General features: G+C 33.3%; 1 long non-coding RNA gene across 2 annotated transcripts; it reads left to right on the top strand.

Annotated features, from left to right (window-relative positions):
- The first annotated feature begins 1,120 nt into the window (after positions 1 to 1,120).
- On the top strand, positions 1,121 to 15,669 carry LOC127149287 (uncharacterized). Of its 2 annotated transcripts, none has more exons than XR_007820711.1 (6): positions 1,121 to 1,492; positions 13,120 to 13,278; positions 13,546 to 13,657; positions 14,343 to 14,502; positions 14,741 to 15,161; positions 15,262 to 15,669. It is a non-coding gene; the product is annotated as an uncharacterized LOC127149287 (long non-coding RNA). The 2 variants fall into 2 exon arrangements; XR_007820712.1 differs by lacking the exon at positions 1,121 to 1,492 and adding an exon at positions 9,665 to 12,391.
- The last annotated feature ends 2,873 nt before the right edge of the window (positions 15,670 to 18,542 follow it).

The raw sequence follows: 18,542 nt of genomic DNA, 5'->3' as shown, positions 1-18,542 counted from the left end.
AATCAACATTTGTTAACTAAAGAGTCATTCCACTAAAGACTCTTTGTTGCACTGCCCTCACTATAGATATATTTCTATCCACCTGATATAACCATGGTGAGTAAGTTGAACTTTCACAGGTTGTTCGTAATCTTGGTTGTGTCAAAATACCGTTTTACCTCCAAGATTACATATTGCTCCTTAAGACCCACTGATCCACTATTGAACAAGTTGTTTAAGGTCCAACCTACAAACCTGAATCCTTCTCGGGTCAATGAGAAGGTGGGGTCCCTTGTTCAAGACTTGGATTCAGTCCTTAAGGGAACAACCTATCTACTATCCCAAAAGTGGGTAGGAGTAAATTTCGTCTTGCACCCTATGTCCCTAGCTATCCACTCGGTCTTATCCCTGAAATGGGAGGCTTATTGGGCCAGCGATGATTAGCTGCCCTCACCTATGCAGATACCTATGCAGATCTAATGATACTACCGAATGAATAGAAGTTCATAGTTAGCTAAGGATTAAGATCAAGTTACCTAGATCATTATAAATAAAATAGTCAGTTTATAGTTTACGGCGTTATAACTAAAAGTGACTATTTCGTGGTTCCAGTCTTATGCAAATCATTTACATAGGACGCCCCCACTCCCATGTCCCTACATGAACGATTCAGGATTACATCGTTTGTACTAAATATGGAGCGGACCGCATCCATAGTGTTTTTCCAAAATAAGGCGTCCAACCTTATTCATATACTATAGACTATTTGAGCTATTAACTCGAACTTAATCCATGCTTATGTCTCTACGTAAAGTTCAAGTGTATTGACAAACTTAGTAAAATAGCCAATTTATTGGTTTTAAGATTATAGCATTCAATAATAAATTTTATTGAATCAAATAACAAAGTACGATTTCTAGAACATAAATTCCAACAATAGTTAGGTCTCAAATAATTTATGCTTTCAATACTTTTAAACTATGTAGTCACCGCCTGAAATTAAAGCGCATGTCATAACCTTAGTAACAATGATTTTCTATGTTTGACTCAACCTTATCCAAAAAATCTTTTTCTTTTTTGGCTTACATTTAGGCAAAAAAGAAGAAAATTTGTTTACAATTGACTGCTCATTAGACATAAGCAACACATAAGTAGGCGTCAGCCCCTTTTTTCGCATGACCTAGTCTACTCCCACACTAATTAGAACCTGAATTCAGTACCCACAAAGCTAAAATTCATTGAACATACACAAACAAGCAGTGGGCAGATCAATGGCTGACTAACGTAACAACGTCGACGAACTCGAATGGACGGATTGCTATGCTAGCATAACAACGCTAGCAAACTGAAAAGGTGTGACAAAGGCATAACAAAGAAGAGTCTGGTGTTGAGAGATTTGAGTTCAAGAAGTGCCTCAAATGTTCATCCAATTCCCCATCAAAATGCTCTAAAATCGCTCCCAAAACTTGTTAAATACCCTCATATATATCTACCAATTCACGGGTCTTTTGAGGTACGTTTTTACAAAATTTCAAATTTTTGACTAGCCAGTCCCAGTATTGAATTCAAACTTCTATCTCACAACTAAGTTTAGGGTTTTAGATTAATTATCCAACGCAAGAAACCCATGAAAGTGAGCTACAGTTTCTTAGCATCAGGCAGTTCTTTTAGGAAGATTAACAAATGAATGATTTTTTTTTTAAAGGTTTTTAGTTCTGCCTTTTCATATGGTGCTAGAATTTTCTAGTGTGTAAGTGAGTAGACAGAGGTGTTGGATGTCCAAGATGAAGTCCTCAGAAGAATGAGTGGGGACAAACTTTGTAATTCTTATGTAGGTTACAACATAGTGGACAAAGTAATTAAACAAGGGAAAAAGGTAAAGCGGTTACCTAACCTCACACATGGAACAAAACCTTTAGCCATAGAAGGAATTTTAATTTCAATTTCTTCTCTAAGTGGGTAAGAAAAAAATCCTCTTTGTTTTCTCTTGCAATTTGCTGATGAAATTTTTAGATGAAAAGGGAGTAGAAAGAAGAAAAGAATGAGAAAAAAATTAATGATTATAGTGGTTCGGTCAGAGACCTATATACACTTTGAAGGAGTTGTGAATTGATTTATTCCACAGAGAGATTTTACAAAACACACACCGGATAATTTCTCATTCTACGCTAACCTCTCTAGTTATGAATGTTTTTCCTATTTATGGTTAGGAAAATACTTTATAAACTGAATGAGAGCCGTTGATTTTCACTTCTTCAACAGATTATGGATTTTTTATTTTAATAATGTTATTTTAAAAAATAGAGTTGGCCACCTACACACCACACCTTTTTTTTTATTGTTTCTTTATTTATTTATATATATATATTAAATATCCTAATTCCCAAATTTCAATCCTAAAAATATCTTTTTTTTTTTTTTTTTGTTAAATTAACACCATCTTTTCATTATCTTTCCTTACTTCCTTATTAACAAACTTCCTTATTCTTTTTTTTATTATATATATATATATATATATATATATATATATTAAATATTTCAATTTTCAATTTCCTTTATTAAATTCATATTTTCTATTTTAATTTGATCATTTCTAAATCAAAATTATACATACCTTTTTAGGGTCTTTTCAAAAATATAAAAAAGCGGCAAAGTATTTACACTGTATAGAACAATTCCAAAAATGGAAAAAATTCAGAGGACTACCGTGTAAAATACCAAAAATGTCCCGTCAACAATGCGCGTAATATATTTGGCAACGCGATTTGGTACACGATCGTTTAGATTTGTTTTTTCAATTCTATCGTTTAATTTGGTTACACGATCTTTTCAAACTTTGGTATACGTGTTGGAATTTGTGTCCTAAAACTCATACTTTGTTATTTGATTCAATAAGTTTTATTATTGAATGCTATAATCTTAAAACCAATAATCTTTAAGGTCCCGAGGCTATTTACTAGTTTGTCATATATACTTGAACTTTATGTAAAGACATAAACATGGATTAAGTTCAAGTTAAATAGCCTAAATGGTCTATAGTGTATGAATAAGGTTGGGCGCCTTATTCTGGATAAACACTATGGATGTGGCCCACTTCGTAGTTAGTAGAAATGATGTAATCATGAATCGTTCATGTAGAGACATGGGAGTGGGGGCGTCCTATGTAAATGGTTTGCATAAGACTGGAACCACGAAGTAGTCACTTTTAGTTATAACACCGTAAACTATAAACTGACTATTTCAATTATGATGACCTAGGTAACTTGATCTTAATCCTAAGCTAATTATGAACTTCTGTTCATTTGATAGTATCCTTAGATCTGCATAGGTGAGGGCAGCTCAACATCGCTGGCCCAATAAGCCCTCCCATTTCAGGGATAAGACCGAGTGGATAGCTAGGGACATAGGGTGCAAGATGGAATTCACTCCTACCCACTTCTGGAATAGTAGATAGGTTGTTCCCTTAAGGACTGAATCCAAGTCTTGAACAGCCCCACCTTCTCATTGGCCCGAGAAGGATTCTGGTTTACAGGTTGAACCTTAAACCAATTGTTCAATAGTGGATCAGTGGGTCTTAAGGAGGAAGATGTAATCTCGGGGGTAAAACGGTATTTTGACCTAGCCAAGATTACAAACAACCTGTGAAGGATCGACTTACCCATTATGGTTATATCAGGTGGACAAAAATATATTTATAGTGAGAGGAGTGCAACTAAGAGTCTTTAGTAGAATGACTCTTTAGTTAACGAATGTTGATTAACTTTGGTCTAAAAGAGTTTAGCCAGTTAATCTTGGATCGTTGGAGCCCATTATCTATAGATCCATTAGGTTCTCCTACTAGCTCATATGGATTCAACTAAGACCAAGTATGTTAAAGTAATTTGAACTATTCGAATATTGATAAGAGAGAGAAGCCCACACACACACACACACACACATATATATATATACACGCTATAAGTCGGTAGAAATAAACTTTAAGTTTCGTGTTTAAATGTGATTTAAATAAATATGAATATAGATTCATATTTAAAAGCTTGAAAAGTTTAGAAAACGGTTAAAAGTCAACATGTTGATTTTGAACTTTGACCGGATTTATATTCAAATATGATTTGAATTTTAGAAAAATGAATACGGATTCATACTCGAAAGGTTAGAATTAGTCAAGATGGAAAAAATAGTAAAAAGTCAACGAGTTGACTTTTGACTAAGAAAAGTCAAAGTTTGACTTTGACTTAAGTTGGTCAAATGACCAAAATACCCCTTTTGACTAATTACTTCATTAATTAATGGTTAATGGGAAATGTGGCAACTGATTATGAATTAAACGCCATTAATTTTATTAAAGAGAAAATGAATTGATTAGGTGTTGATAAGATATGAAATAATTTACATGTAAATTTCATACAAAACTTCTTATTACAGAATGAGAAAAAGAGGTTTTTTTTTGCTCTGGAAAACACCTAAACGATTAACTCCCATCTCTCTCAAAAATTCTCTTCGCATAGCCGAGTCCCACAACTCAGTTCTTAGTCTTGAGCATTGTAGGTCAGCCTGGTGGTTGTCCTTGCTCGTGATTTTCAGGAAGAGAAGAAGTCTTGGACCAAAGAAGAAGTTAATATATATCTAAAAAAAATGGAAGAAATCGCATGAAGAGTACAGAGGAAGACGATAAAAAATAAGAGAAAAAGATGGAAGCGCAAATCTGAAATATTTAAAAAATGGCTAAATTTATAGACTTTGTTACATGGGCCGTAAATATTTTAGTAGTTTGTTATATTTAAGAAAATTTCCTTATCTTTTTTCCCAATCTCCAATTTTTTAAAAAGATATATATTAACAAAATATGTTATTAAAAAATAGATTAAAAAATATTTACAATCCCCCGATATTAATAAAATATTTCAAATTTTTTAAAATCTATAACAATAATAATTCTATTAAAATTAGTTTTCAGTCATATTTTTCCAAAGAGTTTGCAATCTACTGGTATTTTGCAAATATTTTCATACACAATATATGTATGTATATAATATATATATATATATATATATATATATATATATGGTTAATTTTCATAAATATAGCAAAATACCCAAATATTTACGGCCCATGTAACAAAATCAAAAAGCACATGAAGTTGACTATTTTTTTAAATATTCCAGGTTTGTTCTTTCTTTCCATCTTCTTTCTCCTGCAAGTTTCTTTTCCTTTTCATCGTCATTTTCTCTTCTTCTTCTACAATTTTTTCTTTTTTTTTCAAACTGTTATTTGGTTTAAGATCGTATACTAGATTTTATCGTTCAAATTTGGATAGCCAAATCTAAACGATCGTGTACCAAAATTTTTTGAAAAAAAATCATTTAAGTTTGGTTACCCAAATTTTAAAATATCATTTAAGTTTGGTTACCCAAATTTAAACAATAAAATCTAAACGATCATGTACCAAAAATCAAAAAAATTAAAAAAAAAATTAATCGTTTAGATGGGGTCCACGAATTCACTATCCTATTTTTTGTCAATACTTTTCCTTCTACTCTATTTTCGACATCATTAAAATAACACTTAAAAAATAAAGTTTCATATTACCTACCCAACATAATAAGCACCTAGCTTATTCATCATTGATAATTCCACAAACTGTGGAATTGTGGAATTATTAGCAGATGGTTAAAGTCAACATTTGCTTTTCAAAGATAAAAACTCAACTATTTGACTTTTGACCAAAAAAAAATCAAAATTTCTATTTTGCCTTTTGATTTATTAAATTTAATTAATTTAAAATAAATAAAGAATTAATTAAACAAATTTAATTAATTAAATTTCACTTAATCCCGATCAATTCTAATGGCCTAATTTAAATCCCCATTCAAATTTCCAATACTTAAATCTCATTTAAATATCATTTCTCTCTATTTGTAACCATTAATTATTTCAAGTATTATTAACAGTTTTTTTCAACTAAATCTGAAAAATCCAAATTTTAGATCACTATGTTCTCAGCTTAAATCCATAACGAGCTAGTACAGAGACCTAATGGATCTAAAATTTATGAGCTGCAACAATACTAGATTAATTGGCAAAACTCTTTTAACCAAGTTAATCAACATTCATTAACTAATCGAGGTTGTCCATTAAGGCCGGTATTTGTACTCTCCTTACTGTAGATATATTTTTGTCCACTTGATATAACCATAATTAGAATGTTAACCCTTCACAGGGTGTTTGTAATCTCGATTGGGTCAATTTATCATTTTACCCCCGAGATTACATCTTGTTTCTTGATCCTTAGGTGATCATTTCATGAATAATTGGTTTAAAGTCCAACCTGTAAATCAAATCCCTTCATGCCAATCAGAGGGTGGGGCCCCTTTGTTCAAGACGTGGCGTTAGCACTTAAAGGAGCAACCTTCTACTAATCCTAAAGAAATGGGCAAGAGTAATTTTTGTTTTGCACCTTATGTCCCCATCTATCCACTCGATCTTACCCTTAAAATGAGAGGTCTATTGGGTCGTGTTGTTGAACTGCCCTCACTTATGTAGATCTAAGGATAATTTCATTGTAAAACAGGAGTTCATGGTTAGCTTAGGATTAATATTGAATTACCTAGATCATCTATAATTGAAATAGTCAATTTTAAACAATGAATGATGTTATAATATAAAAGCGACTATTTCATGGTCAGTTTTATACAATCTCATTGCATAGAATGCCTCCACTCACATGTCTCTACATGAGCGTCTTCGGATCCGTTTGCTTGTACCAAATACAAAGTGGACCACATCCCTAGCGTCCCTAGAATAAAGCCCACATTTAGACTAGTAGTCAAATTTGATTCACGTTTATGTCTCTACATACAATTTAAGTACTCATACTCTAGATCTAGTTAATGAGTTTTATTATAAGAAAATCTTTTTATTCAATAACAACTTGTTGAAAAACACTTCAATAACAACTTTATTAAATAATAAAAAATAGTTTAACATTCACAAATCGTGTGTTTTAGAAATAAAACCTAACACGAGACAATATTTTATCTTGCGCCTCAACACATCACTCTTTCATCTTTCTATTGAGATGTTAAGAGTCTTACATTTGAAAAACCAAGGAGACTCATCCTTCTTATAAGGTAGATGAGCTACTCCTCTTATTGCCAATTGGTTTTGAGATGAAACCCCATATACTATTAAACATGGTATCAGAGTCCATTAAGTCCAAACGGGTATTCGATCCAAGATAAGTGAAACCAAAGAGGCATGATCTTGAGGGGGCATGTTGAGATGTTAAGCGCTAGTCCCACATTGGAAAAACCAAGAAGACACCTATTGTTTTGCTTAGACTTGGACAAGCAATAAGAGAACTTGTACTATGCAATTGGCATTAGAAGTTTGCATCACATGTATAGGCTTACACCTTTTATTGCATAGTCCTACAGGTCGCCCTTTAGTCGATCAATTAGAGCTTTTACCTGACATATCCATGAATAAAATCGTTGTATACATAGCCCAATAACTTAAGCTTCAAGGTAAGAGCTTAGAGTGAGAGACGTAAAGAATCCAAATTCCATTTTCCTAAGTTCTATAATAGACATTAATGGAGCCAAAGAACACTAAGGATTGTGTTCTACGACTTGATGTATTTCATTTATTTTCTATTTGTAATGTTTACTTGTAATGTATTGATGTTTTGAACTTCATGGTCGAGAGGCCTAAAGTTTTAACTATGAATGCAATGAGTTTCTACTTTCATTGTCCCATCTCTATATCATTCATCTGCTTGAGTTCTTTGTAATTATGGACAATGCAAAGTAGTAACAGTTCTTAGAGAATTTGGATGTTCGTATGTCTTGTTTAATAAGAGCTTCATTCAACGCTTCATTCCATTCGAGAGAAGGAATGAAGTATTAGGCGTTACTACTCGAGAGAGTTAATAACTAAGACCTCACTAAACAGGCAGTGAAAGGATTGTTGTAATACAATTAGTTCACTGAATTCCTACTTATCATACATATCAGAAATGCTAGTGTTTATGGCAATAACATGTAGAGAGATTGCTTGCCCTAATATAGGATGAATTATAAATAATGCGATCAAAAAAATTAGATATAAATCACATGGTAATTTCAAGTATTTGCATCTCGAAAGATGAGCAAGTATGACGAAGGCTCTGAGAGAATGCTCGCCCTAATTCTGGAATTAATATGTGCTTTATATCGCCTCAAGGAGCTATTCTCCATTTGCATCATGTCATAACATAATGAATTTTCCTTCTCTTTTCTTGCCAAATATATATTAAATTCAAATGCATACACATAACCCAACTCCATTCCCCCGTTCACATCACAATTAGTGTAAATAATAATAAAAAAGATAGACAATACTGTATAGACACCACATGAAACCAATCTATACATTATAATCAAAAGAAACCATAATTCTTGTGTTTGACTCTGACTTATTTTGAAAATCTCTTTTTTTGCTTACGCTTGGACAAGAGAGAGGATAACTTGTACGCAATTGACATAACTATAGTTTTAAGCAACATATAAGATAAAACATGCTTCTTTATAGCATGATCTTAACTTAGTCACCTAGCTTTAGTCACATTCCTAGAGCAGTAATTCCATATCCACGATAACACTAAAATGATTACATACACATAACCATGCATCCCCTGTTAAACATGTTTCCTTGGTTTAAGGAAGAATAGCCGCACTATCTTGAGGTCTTCCCATATTATTTTTGTCTTTTGCATAGTGCAATAACATTAAATAACCTAGGCACATACTATGTTGTCTTGTTCTTAAGCATCAATTTCACAATAGGCGTTCGAATTAATCTCAACGTTTGATGGGCAATTTCTTTTGCATTCTGAATCGTTTATCATGCGCTTCTTTATTTCTTTGAGTTTTATCACATGATTTCCTCATCTAATGATTCTACATTGCCTCTTCTATGCGTCCAGCCTTGCTATAACTTGTTTCTTATTTGAGTTCTCCTTTTCTTGAAATTCTGTGATAGAAATGAAATTTTGTATAGTTTTTCATGATTTACGTTTTGCAAACAGTTGCACACTTACTTTTTTTTTCTTTTTTTACCATCTTTTCTTAAATATCTTTAAATTTAAGATAATGCTTGTTCTCAAGCATTTATTTAGAGCTTCGGTGCTTGGTCTAGCTTTATTTGAACTCTATGGGACTTCTCAATATGCATCATACTGTCAAATTTATTAGACCAACATTCTCCGCAAAGTTAAATTTACATACTATACAAATATTTTAGAAATTTAAACGTGACGAGCTCATTCTTGAAAATTCATCTTCTTCTTATATAAACAACCTTAAGCATTTATTTTAGAAATATGCAATTGTTTCAAAATGCTCTAAATTTTTTGTGTTACTTATTTTCTCTTTTTATTATTTAGTTTGATGTTGGACTGTTGATAAAAAAAACACTTGTATTATTTGAATCTTCACAACTACAACTCTTATCATTGCTTTATTTAATCTAATTGCTTAAATGCGAGAGCTTTGCTCACCGTGGCAACTCATTTTCAAATGAGATGATCTCATAGGAGTTCCATTTATTTGATTCAATTTTAGTTTATATTAGTAATATTTTTAACCCTTTTTTGGATTTAGGATTTAGATAAAATAAATAAAGCATAGAACATGTTTTTTTTTTTTTTTTTACTTCTGAACGCATTAGCTCTAGCCTTGTTCTACCCCCAAAATTTGAAAGCTAGTAAGGTCTTCATTGCCAAAATAACGTTAAAAGATTGCAATAGAGAAGTTTACAAAAGAAAAGGTTTGAGATAAAATTTGCTCACATAGTAAAGAGTTTCTATTGTGAGCAAATTTGCTCACAGAAACAAGAAACAGGAAACAAAAACGTTACCAAACGGGCCCTAAGTGTCTTTAAGTGGGTACATGGTTATCATCACTGAAGCCATTGAACAAACATATCAAAGGAAAAGAAACAAACAAAGTTGGATAAAATGCGTTAAGTAGAGATGTCATTATATAAATTTACTTTACAAATGCATTCCAAATGTTTACAAGGGTTGAAAAGAGATGTTAATAGAATCCAACAAAAGACACCCCTGAATTTATTTTTCAACCACATTGTCATCATGGTGTTGCGGCAGGAGTTAATTGCCTAGAAAGTTGAGGGGTTGTTGAAGAGTTTGCAGAATGATAAGAGTAAAGCAGGTACACGTTAAACATATACATCATGCACGTAGTTCATCAACCCTCAAAACTGGTCTTCTTGCCTATGAACATGTTGCCACATTAGTTTTCAGTCTTTTTCAAGGTGCTGCAAGATGCACTGATGTTGTCGTTGAAGTTTACTAATTTTCTCTAATTGATGCAGACCTAAATCTTGTAGCACTATCTGTTCTTATGCAAAATAAGCATGGCGTTGAACAAATGTTTCATGCCATTGTTGGAACCTCTAGTGTTGCATCATCAAAGCATCCTAGTTGGTTGAGATCGTGACTAGTTAATGCGTTAAGGGTTCGAGGATCTCACCATGAAGTGTTGAGGGACTTCTTGGCATTGAGTATTGACATTATCAGATGTGACCTAATGTGTCTTACCAATATCAGTCTTTGGCACACTTGTGTTTGGATTAAGTCGATCATCAACATGTGTTGAATCGTACGGCAAGGATGGGAAATTGATAGACTCCTCAGGTTTTGAAGTCTTAAGTAAGGGATTCTCGTGTGGTGGGGGAGTTATGACAACAGGCGATAAAGGTAAAAGATTTTAAGATTCTAGAGCTTTTCTTGGGGTGGGCACTGGGATTAAGATAGAAGAAAAATGATCTGTGGAAGTTTTGATAGATTGGTCTTAAGATGATGAGGATGAGGGTAGGAAGACATCTTTTTCAAAGGATCTAATTCCTCCAATTTCTTCAAGAAAGAGTGATATAGTCTCATCCTCCAATTTCTTTAAGAGAGAGTGATAGAGTCTCACCCTCCAATTTCTTCAAGAGAGAGTGATATAGTCTCATCCTCCAATTTCTTTAAGAGAGAGTGATAGAGTCTCACCCTCCAATTTCTTCAAGAGAGAGTGATATAGTCTCATCCTCCGATTTCTTTAAGAGAGAGTGATAGAGTCTCACCCTCCAATTTCTTCAAGAGAGAGTGACAAAGCTCATCCTACAATTTCTTCAAGAGAGAGTGATAGAGTCTCATCCTCCAATTTCTTCCAGAGAGAGAGTGATAGAGTTTCGAAAGGCAAGGAAGATAGATCCATAAACTGTGGTGGTAATTCTTTGGATGTGGGGGACAATGGAATGATGGTAAGGGCTACAAAGGTTGATTTATCAGTCTCTTTAACCTCTTCATTACTAGTGGTTGCCTTAATCAGTTTTCTTCATTTGGTGAATGATTCACGCGGTGAATGAGAGGAGGATGCTACCATTTGATCTTTTTATTTATTACCGGTGCATCTTCAAAATAGTTCATGTCATACTTCAACAATATTTTCAACACATGATGCATTTCAATATTTTCAACTATTAAGGGAAGAAGCAACTGAACTTTCTTATTTGTGAAGACTCCTTTAATTTGAACGGCCAGAATGCATCTAATGTCCATTGGGGTGCACCACATGATGTAATAGATGGTCATCACTTTGTCTAAGGACACCCATTTATCATGTGTTATAGGGAGTCACTACAAATAATTGGGGTTCTTCCAATGCACAAACCCACGTTGGCGAAACTGACATCGGAAGACAAGTGTTTTCCCGACGCCATATCCCCTATGCCAGTAAAGTTTGCATACTCAGACGCTGTGAGAACGATGTCGAGCTAAGGTAGGCATATATTGATGTGGATAACAATAACGTTGAGGAATGTGTTACAATTAAATATATATATATTTGTTTTTCTCCAAATCCTTTTGAGAGACTCGGGATAACCTTTCGTATTATCGACGCTTGTGAACAAGGTGTCGAAGAACATCAAAAATATTATTTAATCGTCACACTTTCCACAACCCCAGTTAGTAGACGTCGGGACTGGGGCTCTATTTGCCGACATTTTTATATCCAGCGTCGGGAGATAGGAAATAATTAAATAATATGTTTGCTTTCCCCCGATAGGACATGCACAATGTCAGGATAGAGGATAATCTATCCCGACGTATTACTAAATGCGTTGGGAGTATTGTTAAATTAAACAATACCGACGTGTTACTAATGACATCGGGAATGGATGTCTTCTCCCGATGTTTTCGTGGTGCATCGGAAGTTCCCTTATAAAAAGAACTCTTTGAGTTCTATAAATCACAGAAACAAAAAAGAGAAAGATTTAAGAATGAGAGAGAGGTCGAGAAGAAAAAGTCCGTCTACCTGCCGCTTGCCATCGTCCGTCGTCTTTGTTGCCACCACTCCTAACTCAGGTAAATAATTTAGTTTTTATTTTGTTTTAGTTTATGTTTTAAGATAGGACTAGTTTAGTTTAGGTTTAGGTTTTGTTTGAAATTAGTTTTATGATATAGGGGTTGAATTTGTTTTGTGATCTAGTTTTTGAATTAGTTTTGTTTTAGGATTCAATTTGGATTTTATGTGTTTTATGAATTTGAGAATTGAAAATTTGAGGGAGATTATGTATTGAAAATTTGAATTTAGGATAGGAGGGCGGGGGGAGTTGAATTGAAGATTTGAGGGAGGAGAGTTTGAATTGAAAATTAAAGGGGTAGTATTGAATTTGGGGAAGAGGGCATAACGATTTCATTATTTGTCTTTGTGAAGACTACTATTGTTTTATAATTACTGTAATTTGCGGTTGAGATTTTTTTGGCTATCCTGCAGTTATGGTAGCCTTTAGTTCAAACTTAGTTGTTTTTATTTGTTAGTAGTTTGTGTAAACTTAATATTTTCTTTGAATTTTCTTTAAGAAAAATAAGAAAGGAATAAAAGAAATTGGAAATTAAGTATATAATATTATATATATATATATATATATTTAATGGTTTTTATAAAAGAAAAAAAAAGAAAGGATATAAAGAAAGGAAAAAAAAGAAGAGAAATTCCAATTTCTTTTTCTTCTTCTCTTTCCCTCCACCGTCAAGCTATCTTAATTCCATTCTTCACCATTTTTTTTCACCATTTCTGCACCAAATTTCAGAGAGGTTTCAAAGGGTAGAAAGTTGAGAAAGGAAGAAGAAGAAGTTCAAAAATTGTAGGTTGAAGAAGACAAGGAGTTTGCAAGACAAACTTCTCTATAGTTCATTAAGCACATCTCTGGTATTCTGATCGGTTTGAGCTACACAAAATGAATTAAGAGGTGAGGTTTAAATTTACTCAAAGCTAATTCATTTTCGAACAAAATTTATGAAGAAAACTTGAGCAAATTCTGATGTTCATTGGATGAATTTAGACAAAGAAGATAGGGCATATTGTTTTCATGCGAAATCAGAAGATCTATGGTTTTTTTAGTATTTTAGGGTGTACTAGTGGAGTTAGGATCTCTATTTAGTATGGTTTGAAAGCTTATTTCAATTTACTACAACTTTCATGAAGGAATTGTGAACTAAAAACGATTGAAAATAAGTTAAATTGTAGGGACAAGTTAAAGGGGTCGTGGTGTACGCGATTATTGGAGCGGTTGTGTTTCGAGAGACATCTGAGATTATATACAGGGAATCAGATTTATATGTCTTGAGGTAAGTTTTAGAGAACCTCACTTTGACATAAATAACTCTCACTTTGATTAAGTATTGAAAGAGTTATGATCATTTAAATTTCGTGCTATGAATCTGGAAAATTTTGAGAAATGTGTGTAATATGGTTTTATTTCTTAAAGTTAGACTTCTTAAGCATCAGTCATATCAAGCATAGCATTGAAGGTCATAATATTTAAGTTTTTAATACTTGGGTTTGGTTGTTTGATAGGCCCAGAGGAAATAAGTTAGGTTTACACACCGAGAAACTAGTCTAAGACTATGAGTGACAAAAACAAGTTTTGAAAAAGATTCTTTTTAAGAAAACTATTTCTTATAACTAAATGTTTAAAATGCTTGACTACGAGTTTATAAATGATATATGATTTCTATGTTTAGTTTTCAAGTATGAGTTTCAAGCTAAGATTTCATAACGGAATCCACATGTTAGCACGTAATTAATGAGTTTTGAAAAGCGATTGAAATGGTATTTGTTTAAGCAAAGCATAGTTTACGCAAGAATTATTTTAAGATTTTCGGTTTTTTCACAAACAAGCTGAGTAAGTTTGAGTTTATGCAAGATTAAGATAAGCACATGTTTTAATGTTTTCATATGCTTTATGATATTTTCATTGACTACATGATTGAGATCTTGAACCTGAGGCCAGAGTATACCGTGTGCACACAGGTTACATTCCGTTGTTGACGTTGAGTGTACTCTGTGACAACGTTACTGTCATAAGTGCTTGGTGAGCCCTATTACGACAAAGACGATGAGAGTGCTGGACGGGTCCCACTACATCATAGAACTAATAAACGTTGGTTGTACTGGGCGTGTCCTACACAACGTAATGAAGTCATGTTAGTTAAATAGTTTATAAACAGGAAATGTCTTGCTATATTTTATAGATATACGTATTGAATGTTTGAAGGAGTTGTTTTCTGAAAATATTTATAGTTAACACTTTGCTTGTTAGATTTATAAGTTTTCAATGATTATCATGAGTTCTGAATTACAGTTTTAACGTATTGTCACTCACTGGGCTTCATAGCTTACCCTTCCAAAATATTTTACCCATTTTTCAGGTAGAGATCGAGTTCCCGGTGCCTGATAAACTGCCTTAGTCTGTTGAAGCTCCAATATCGATTGCCAGTACGTGGTTAGAGTTGTGCATAGAGTCTGTTGTGTTATGATGTATATATTTGTGTATGATATAGATACTCTACAGTTTGTGTACATTTTAGGAGCTGCGGTTGTGTAAACCTTTGTTGGTTATGTTTTGGTTAAGGTGTCTCCAGGTTTACTTGCGGAATCAGTTATTTCCAGGCTACACTTCACGTATGTATATGATTAGTTTAGGTTTCGCTGTGTTGTGTTGCATGTATAGTAGTTTATATACTAGATTAGCAAGTTTATCACGTTAATAATTTCAGCAGAGTCGACAGATATCGATAGAGAAAAGCATTGTTGGTCGGCTTCACGTCGTCTTTCGGTTTAAGCTAGCAGGTAATCCATGAGGGGATGTGACATTTTGTTTGTTGCAACTGTTAGGTAGCTTGTAAAGATTGAAGTAGTTTGTTATTGATTTATTATGGCTATTTTGCAGTTATGGAAGCTTATTCAGTGCAAACTTAAGATTGAATATGTTAGTATTTATGAGGGTTTGAAGTTGTGTTAAGTAGCTTGCATTACAAGAAGAAGGGGGTCTACAGACGTAAAGATGCGTTGGCAGAAGCCAAGACTGCGTCGGGAGAGGCTACGTCGACAAGAACATCGTGAAAGGCACTCCTGATGCGCGAATGGGATGATGTCGGCAAAGGGGTTACTATCAACCATTGTTCGTCGACATGGTTAACTCGTCGGCAGTAGGGATCTGTCGACGTTTGGTAATGATGTCATAAATAGGTTACTGTCGACGTCATTAAGTGAGTTGGCGTACATGAACCACCAACGCGACATTGGCAGACCTTCTAACGACATCGCATCGACAGATCGACCATTTGCGATGCATAACGTGCGTCATGAAATCCTTATTATAATTTTTATTTTTATTTTTATTTTATTTTTTTGTAAATTGGAATTGAATTCGATTTAAATACTAAAAAAATTAACGTAAATATAATAAAATACCAAATGAAATTTATATTAAAAAATACACGTTTGTAGTTTAAAAATTACATACATAATGAAAACGAAAAACTAAAAACTAAACACATAATTTAAGCATCGGTGTTCCATGAAAGTTCTCTATGCCTTCGAACCTACAATGACACGAAATTAAGTTAAATATGTATCATCAATAATATGAAGTTAAAGAATGTAAAAGTTGAAAATTATGTACCTCAATGAAATTAAGGTCCTCTCAAAGCCCAGGAGAGATTTTCAATCATTTTCCTCATTTCTTTCATCTGCCAAGCTTGTGCTACCATATGGTGAGCTTATGCTTCTATCAAGCGAGCACTTTCTTCATGCTTCCTGTTACTCTCTTCTTCTACTACCTCAAGACGAGCTTTTAGCTCGTTAACCTACTTGGCGTGGGCTACCTCTTGCTCCATAGATGTAGATGAAGAACTGCCAGAAGCATGTCAGGACTTTGGTGTAGGGCCAACCAAAACCTTTTGAGTAGCTCGGTCGTCTACCTAAAACGGTCTCACATATCTCGTCCCCAGAGAGTGGTTGAAAACCCTCTAGGGTAAGCTAGGACTGGAGTTCTAGCATTTGATTTGTAAATAAAATTTTTGTTAATTAAGTAAAACGTGTAAATCAATTATTGTGAGAAACAAGACAAATGACAGCTTATAAACTTATATGCGCATCGGCAGTCGCTTACAAAACGAACTGGTCACCCCAAGTGTTTGTTTCCTTGAATAACTCCACACGATTGATTGGATTCCCCCACTATTCAGTGAGCTCGTGTTATCGTTGTAGAAACAACTTGACGCCGCTGATGTGGTTGTACGGCTGCTTCACTTTAGCAGCCCTATTCATCGACCATTGCTCCTACATGAAAACAATCAAAATGTTACATAAAAAAATAAATGAAGTACCATTTAAGAATATTAAAAGGATAAATCACCAGAAATTATCGAGTGAGGTAGTGGTCGTAGAGGAAGTGCCAATTTGCACTTGATTGGTGAATCTGAGGGTGGGTTGGCATAAGCCTATTTAAGATCATCGAAGTTCTTGAAATGGTAGTGATTATTTTTTCTGAACTCCTTCCACACAGTAAGCATTTGATGCTCAACAAACTGGATAAGTGCTAGATCAGTGAAATCCAGCACGAACCATTGTTGTCAAAGAAAAGTACACACATATTAGGATTAAGTCTGTGTATATATGTATAGGTAACATATATGTACGAGCGATTAAAAAACTTATCTATAAACTACCTTTAACGAGCTCGATGTACTCCTGTATCACATCAACCCACTTAAAAAAGCGAACTAAAAAAGTGTCTCGCATTAACATGCTGATGACATTGCTAAAGTGAACGACGTGTGGCGAGATAGGCTTGTCCTAGCTTTGAGCGATAGATATGGACATCTTCCCATTTTGTGCAACATGTCTATCCAACTCCAGGTTCCTAGAGTGTTGTCGCCTCCTAAGAGTAGAAGTAGCAGGTTGAGAGGCATCTAAGAAAACAGAATAATTTCATAAATATAACAAAAAGACTTATGCATAAATAATTGTTTATGTAACGATGACTAACCAGATGTGTCGCCAATCGATGACGTGTCTAGAATGGTATTAAACACCTCTGCATTAAAATTAAACACATCATCGCTCTCATTGAAATCAACAGAAAGTTAGACATAGTACCTATGGACATATACACCAAAATTAATTAAAAATATGAGAGTACGTGAAACTGAATATATAAAAAAATGAAAAAACTATGAATACATGATTCGTCAATTATTGTTCTTCATCATTGTTTGATCCGCATTGAACGAATAATTTTTCATCATCATTGTTTATTAAGTCATCAACAACATGACGCACAATCTGTCTTTCCACCATTGTAAGATTAACGTCGACTCTGCACAGGGTGTCGTCCTCAATATGATCAGCAACTACATACAATGACATGACGCACAAATACACCCTTACTTCTAATAAATAACTCGTGTTCTTATAAACTACAAACCACCATAAATGCAGGATAGCCACATCACATCAATATAAAGTTTCAAATTCTTCAATTTCATCAATATCATAAATTTAAATTTTTTATCAATATCACAATTTCAATAATAATTATTCCCTAACATATTACAATTGCTAAAATTTCATTCACACATATAATTTGGTTCTTAAAAAATTAAATATACATTATAACTAAAAAAACTATAACAATTTCAATTTACAATTTAAATTACAAAGATATTTATATATTCAATGTACAAAATTTTATACATTCTATAACATACATTATTCCCTAACATACACATATAATATGTATTCAATTTACAATATACATTACTCCCTAACGTACACTATAAAATTTATACAACATACAATAGACAATTTATACTTATAATCTAATTTATACATACAATATACAATATACAATTTATACATACAATAGACTATTGTTTGGTACACGATTGTTTAGATATGGCTACAATTTATTTTTCAATTCTATTGTTTAATTTTGTTACACGATCCTTTAATTTGGTTACATTTAAATTTGGTTATACAATCGTTTAATTTGATCGTTTAGATTTGGATTTGGCTATTGTTTGGTATACAATCGTTTAAATATGACTACAATTTATTTTTTTCAATTCTATCATTTAATTTTGCTACACGATCGTTTAATTTGGTTACATTCAAATTTGGTTACACGATCATTTAGATTTAATCAATCATGCCAGGAATGTAGAC

This window comes from Cucumis melo, chromosome 5, assembly GCF_025177605.1.
Source record: "Cucumis melo cultivar AY chromosome 5, USDA_Cmelo_AY_1.0, whole genome shotgun sequence".
Lineage (NCBI taxonomy): Eukaryota > Viridiplantae > Streptophyta > Magnoliopsida > Cucurbitales > Cucurbitaceae > Cucumis > Cucumis melo.
Note: the sequence above shows the minus strand (reverse complement) of the source record. Positions and strands in the feature narration are given on the sequence as shown.